This window comes from Helianthus annuus, chromosome 1, assembly GCF_002127325.2.
Source record: "Helianthus annuus cultivar XRQ/B chromosome 1, HanXRQr2.0-SUNRISE, whole genome shotgun sequence".
Taxonomy (NCBI): Eukaryota; Viridiplantae; Streptophyta; class Magnoliopsida; order Asterales; family Asteraceae; genus Helianthus; species Helianthus annuus.
Genome location: NC_035433.2, coordinates 100,894,938 through 100,901,804, shown reverse-complemented (window position 1 = coordinate 100,901,804; position 6,867 = coordinate 100,894,938). Strand labels below are relative to the sequence as shown.

The window sequence follows — 6,867 nt, the reverse complement described above, 5'->3', positions numbered from 1 at the left end:
TACTGTTTTTTACACATCTTATTCACAGGTAGATGGCGAGAAGGTCGATGATCATAGTCGGTATTGTGCCGGTAGTGGGAATGCTATCTGTCAGGTTTGGGCTTGCTGCCAAGCTTGCCTGAGTTAAGGTATGTGTTTAATGCATATAAGTTAACTTTTTTACGAAAAATATGAATGTTAAAAAAATAGGCTTAGTTACTACAGTAACCTACCTAGACTTTTGTTGTGTCTACGATCTTAATTTGTTACAAACACACTGGTCTTTCTTTCCTCTATTAGTAAAGCCGGATGGCGAGAAGGTCGATGATCATAGACGATGTTGTGCTGGTACTAAATACCCACTTCTTTATACCAGGTATGTATTCTTTGATGATTACAGTTTCAGTGGCTTTGCATCATATTATTGGCTGAACTTACATCATATTGAGGTTAGGGGTCATTTTTGGTTGTTTTGATTGGATTTGCAGTATGATGTGTTCGTTTTATTAGTTATTGTTTAGTTTTGGATAGTGTTGGTGAGTTTTGTGGTATTTGGTTAGGTTGAAGGAATTGTGAAGAATTTGACAATGACTGGAGATCATGATAAGATTACTGCTGTGATTAATTTGTTGACTCACGAATATACTTACTCGCCTCAAGCGAATCAGCGTAAGGTATAGCGAGAATAGTGGTGAGATTTTATTTGCATTGTTTGTGATTGGATGTTTTTTGTTTGTAGGGATGGTTGACTGGCTTAGATGCAACTACTGTTTGTTTGAGTTCTGAAGCTCACAACATCTTGAGGTTTGGATAAATTTTTTGCATTGCTTTTTGGTATGTAATATGTTGATGAGTATGGTGTTTGACTACACTAAGCGGGAACTTCGTAAAGTTTGACCAAATATTTTTGTTAAGACAGTAACTCTCCTTATTCAGATTGTTTCTGAAGAGTACTATGAAAAATATAGCATAACTAATAATTAATAAAAAAATCACACCTTATTCCTATGCAAGACAAAAGATCACCAACTAATATTTCTAATCATATATTAAAATTATACCAGACCCACTAAGCAGTCTATAAACCTGTTAGACAAGCCCTCAAGAAGATTGTTTTCTATTAAATTTTGCCCATCACAGGAGTCAGGTGTATCTGTTACTTTCATAGCCACCCAAAGCTAAAGCTAAAGAAAAAGAATATGGTACATAATTTCCATCATTTGTGAACCAACCAATCAAAATTTATTCATATAGAATTCAAACTTTGACTTCTCTCAAATTTTAAGATTTTTGTGATTTTATTTATTATGCTAATTTACGAAGTAACTTCAGTTTCAATAAACAATAATAGTGACCCATTTTGTTACAAATGGGTCGAGTCAGGTTATGTTTGACATAAGGTGTAATTTTTTTATCAGGGGAACTGGCCAGGAACGTTATTCATACCTTAAATGTTCACGTCGACTTAAAGCTTAAAAATAAAGTGTTTTTTTTTTCTTTTAGGGGAACTGGTCGGGTATTTTTAGAAGAATAGTGCAAATCAGCTCAATACATATGGGTATGTTTTGCTTATTAGGTTATTTGACACTTCGCTTATCAACTGATTAATACTTTCAGTTTTTGAACTCGGGTTGTTCATGAGTTGAGCTTGATTCAGGTAAAGGTGAGCTTAAGCTTGGTTCTAGGGGTTGGGTAACGAGTTGACATATGTTTATGTCAAACTCAATACGGGGCTAGCTTGGTCGATCGACATAGCTACAAATAAATATCGGATTATAAATAATCCAAGTGGTTGAATAACACGATTTGTGAGTTGTGTTTAGGTTATAATCTGTTTTGAATAGTTTTTCTGTTAGGGACTTAGTTTGGGCCTCTTTATGGGTGTCAACACATGCATTTGAAAGTTGAAAGCAATGACCAATTAAGTGTATGTTTGACCCGTTTTCTCTAAGGTAAACGAGGCAATATGTAATGTTGGATTTTTTCTTTAAATTTAATCGATTTTGGTGATATTGTTGATTCGGTATTGGTTCCCGGCTAGAAACACTTGGATTAAATTGATCGTTTTTGTGCAGTACACACAGGCTATAGATATGTGGAGTATTGGTTGTATTTTTGCGGAACTTTTAACTGGAAAGCCACTTTTTCCAGGGAAAAATGTGGTGCATTAGTTGGACCTCATGACTGATCTTTTGGGACCCCATTACCTGAAGCGATAGCTAGGGTCTGTTTGTTTACCTTACAATACACATACATAGATATATTATATATATTTTTGCGTTATTAATGTTGATGTAATCCGATCAGATAAGAAATGAGAAAGCCCGGAGATGCTTAAGCAGCACGAGGAAGAAAAAACCGATCCCTTTTTCACAGAAGTTTCCGAATGCAGTTCCTCTTGCTCTTCGTTTACTAGAAAGAATGCTTGCGTTTGAGCCTAAAGATCGTCCTACTACTGAGGAGGTAGTATCTTTACTTTATTTTTTAATATCACATATACCCAACACAAAGTTATAATATTAAATATATTGACTTTTATAATTATGACATCACATATATACCCTTACTTTATGTTAATATTATAAAAATCGGATTTGATGAAATGGGTGTATTTGATATTTAATTTTATTGTTGGGTAAATATGATATTTTTAAAATTTTTAGCAATAGATTTCATTTTTTTAAAAGGTACTTATTTTGCATAATTGTATCAGGCACTTTCGGATCCGTATTTCAAGAATTTGGCTAAGGTTGAGAGGGAACCTTCTGCTCAACCGGTAACTAAAATGGAATTTGAATTTGATTAAAACGAGTGTTTAGATTTTTTGTGGGCTACTCTTGCAGGTCCGGTGGATAATTCAAATAAGCTCCCAAAGTGGAATTATGATGGGTCCAGCACAGGGCAAGTCTCTAGGAAAGCAATGAAGTTGTTTTATGGTGAGTACAATTATCTTATGTAGCTTAACTTCTAATTGTAGGCTGTAGTCGTTAAAAGTGTGGGTATAGTTTAATTTTTTCTGGCTAATATAGCAGATTTGGTTAATAGAACAACCCTCAAGACATTTCCAAGGATCCGTTCAGAAGGGGCAACAATATATGAGTTCGGGTAATAATTAGTTTCAACCAAACTCTGTTCGAGTAAAAACAAACCATTCTAAAACATCCTAAGGTTCAACGAAATTGACTAATACAGAAATTATAGACAGCTGGATAAACATGTTGTAGTTGGTTCGGGTCGTTGTGGGTCATGAAAGGTTGGGGGTAATAGACTGGTTTATATATCTATTCTATAATCACAATGAGGTGTGACAAGATATGAGATATAAAAGTTAATGAAAAGAGATCTGAAATATAATAATTGATACTTAGTGAGTTGTCTACTATATAAGAAAATGATGAGGTTTAATAGATAGATATTATACAAAGAACATTTTGACCCAACCGTTTTCTAGACCCGCTAAGAAGTGATAAATGTGAGACTTATATATATACAAAGAATGTTGATGTAAATCCTAGAATTTTAGTGTGTTGGATGTAACAAATATATGTTATTAAATATATTAGTATTATGTATTCAAACATAGCTCAAACATTTTATACTATGGGTCAAAACTATGAACTGTTGTGGTTGAAATTCTGCATTGTTTTGGGTCAGAATTTTGCACTATTTTAGGTTAGTTCGCATATATATTTTATAAGTGATAGAGTTTTGTAGGAGCTATATGAGCATAGGGAATGTGATAACAATTAGCTTTATATCAGATGTTAATATAATATACGCTGAAGCTCCAAGGTTTTTTTTTAGAAATGGCGGAGTTGAATATAACTATGTCCAGTTAGGTTTATTCTTTTATGTTTTTAGTTTAACTTTATTATACATTCACTTTATAGTTTAACATGTGATTTCAACTTAAATTCTTTTACGTATTTTTTACACGTGCGTTAAAAGTTGCGTCTTTATTTCACATTTTTATCATAAGCAAAATGACATTAGTCTCATTTTAAGGAAAAAATTACAAAGCAGAATCTTTGTTCTTCGAAAATGAAGATGACATGTGGTGGTCTGGATGTTGTTGCATATACAACAATGCTACATGCTTATAACACTGCTGGTAATGATCTTACAATATTATCGTTATAGCGTTATAAGTTATAACTAGAGGTGGCTGCTTTGAAATCTGACCCGTTTACTTCTGAATTGGTCGGCTTTGGTTTTGTACTTTTCTTTTATCTTAAACGGGTCAAATCAAGAAATTAAGTTAAAAGGGAACATGTCACATTCATTGCTCACCCAATAGCAAAGTACTAGCTACTGGCCACTATTTGGCGCACTAAGTTACACATAAAAAGTTAGGAAAATGTGTAAAAAAGCTTATGTATGGTTAACATTGGAACATGGCATTACAGTTATTGAGTGTAAAAAAGGAGGGGATGTATTTTCAGACAATTATTCAAAGTGACTTCAAACGGTTGGCACTGATCCTAAAGCAATGCTTTTCAAGTTTGTACCAATTACTTATCTTCTTAGTGGGGTCCATGGAAGTGGTTATTACGTTGTAAGTTTTTCAAACATAATAATTTTTGTAGCTCAAGTTTATGGTGCCAGAACCTTTTTTTTCTCTTAATCGTGCACACAAGCCTGGTGTAGAAGACTTGCAATATTTCTTGGAGTTTCAAGTTCCTTTACAGTGGGCCCTATGATTTTGTGACTCGACTCTTAGGCATCAAAGAAAGAAAACCTCATGCTCTCGGCTTCAGTTTATTTTTTTGGGTCCCAAGATGTACGTCAGCACGACCCAGGTATGTTCTATGCAAGTGGCTTAATTGTTTTCTATGACAAAAATAAATTGATGCAGTTAGTCTTCTTGACCTCATGTTGGGTCATTTGGAAAGCCCGAAATGACACAATATTTGCCGGGAGAAAAGCCAACGTAGATGTGATGTTTGAAGAGCTTCAAACCTTGAGCTTCGTATGGATCAAGCATTGTTCTAGGGACTGCGGTTTGACATGGGAAAAGTGGGTGTCTTTTAGTTTTTCCTAATATGTAAAACAGTATGTATTTTGGTTTTGCTTGGGGTGAGCCTTTGTTCTGTACAAGTAACTTGCTGGTACTTTGCAAATTGTGTATTCCTTGGGTGATGAATAAAACGTTTGTTTGCCGTTAAAAAAAATCACGTTGATATAGATAAATGGTTCTATGATATAGCATTTTAAGCATTTATGGTTAACTTTATGAATAACAATGAGAAATAAGTAATTTTCCTTCACAATTGAGCATTAGGCTCCTAATCCCTAAATATTCTTTCTTCCCATCTTTTTGCTTCTTTTCCAGAAGCATCAACGCAACAGGTTGTATAGATGTGCTTCATTAAGTTTGCTACTTTCACCAAGTTCTCAAAACAATTACAATTTTTGTAGATGAAATTAGTACACCTGCACACCACCTTTTTATATGTAAATTTATTTATTGTAAAGTTATTAAATGAGTTTCCTAAAGTTGTACTTCGCTTTCAAGTGTTTTTGTGCTACTTTTCTGCAATCAGTGGTTGAGTTGCAGGAAGAAAAGAATGGTTGAGCATTGTACGTTTGGAATTAAACTAGCTAAACTTTGGTTCAAAGTGTTATGATTTGAATATTACACCCGTTCCAATGTTAAAGCCAACTTCGTTTATCATTCCGTTACTCTCATTTATTAACCGAGTAGTAGGATAAGGATGTTTGCTTTCGAATATGGATCTAAACTTAAAACTGGTATAGGAGTTTGATTATGGTTGTGTTTATTTTGGACGTGCATGATTAGTTATAGCAAGACCAATATGGTGATGAGAATCAAATTGATTTGCTGAATAGTGAACATAATTGTAGCACCATGAATGCTAAAGAACATAAAACTGAGGAGTGAATGTTGGTTTAGGTGTATTAGCAATGTTTTTTCTTAATGAGGTATCTATTTTTTTTTACCGTTATGTTAAAATTAAAATGTGGATAACTTTCCTACAACAAGGGTGAAAACCACGAGATGAGGTTAAACTATTAATACTTGACAACGACGGGAAACCTACATATAAAACAACTAACGTGGTTTATAAAGAGATTTTCAACGAATTTTGATTGTTGCATATTCATGTATTTCAATTTGTGGTCGTAATCTAATATATTCAGTTGTCTTTTACCGTGTATAAAATCAAAATATTTAATGTCAGCGGTATTAATGAATAAATTTTCTTTTACCAAACCGCGAAGCTCGCGGGTTCTTAAACTAGTTAATAATTAATAATTAATAATTAATAATTGATGGTTGATTGATTGATTTAACTGATTTTAAATTTTTAGTAAGAAATGTTTTTTTCTTTAAAAAATTTAGGTATTTTGTAAACGTGGTCAACATTTAGATTTAATTAATGCATTTACTACAAGTAAATTATAAATCAGTTGTAATTACCTAAACAACATATGTAGAGTTCTTTTTCTCAAGGTATTATGATACATGCAAGTATTGTAGTAATACTCTTAGTTGAAAAATCATTAGTTCATTACAATCTTGATCACTAAAGTGTGAGATCTTGGGTTTAAGTCATACGAAAAAGAAGATAATCGTTGTTAAAAAAACATATGTAGAGTTCTTTTTTTCAAAAGGATGTAGTGATTTGGTGGCGATAACCATGGAGTCCCCAGATTTAACAAGGAAGCAGATAGGATGGTTAAGAGATTTTTTAGTATTTCTTTATTTTTTTTATAAAAGAACCCATTTTGATAAATACTTTGAAACAAATCATTTTGGTAAATAATTTTGTTAAGTACACCCTTTTAAAAAAACAAAACCTCGTCAAATGTACACCAAAAGTTGTATAGTTTAACTCGGTAATATTACAAGTGTACTTGAGACTA

The 6,867-nt window shown here is 33.0% G+C and overlaps 1 long non-coding RNA gene across 1 annotated transcript; it reads left to right on the top strand.

Annotated features, from left to right (window-relative positions):
- Nucleotides 1-2,308: 2,308 nt before the first annotated feature.
- On the top strand, nucleotides 2,309-2,781 carry LOC110872105. The gene is made up of 2 exons (XR_002554149.2): nucleotides 2,309-2,442; nucleotides 2,693-2,781. It is a non-coding gene; the product is annotated as an uncharacterized LOC110872105 (long non-coding RNA).
- Nucleotides 2,782-6,867: the final 4,086 nt, after the last annotated feature.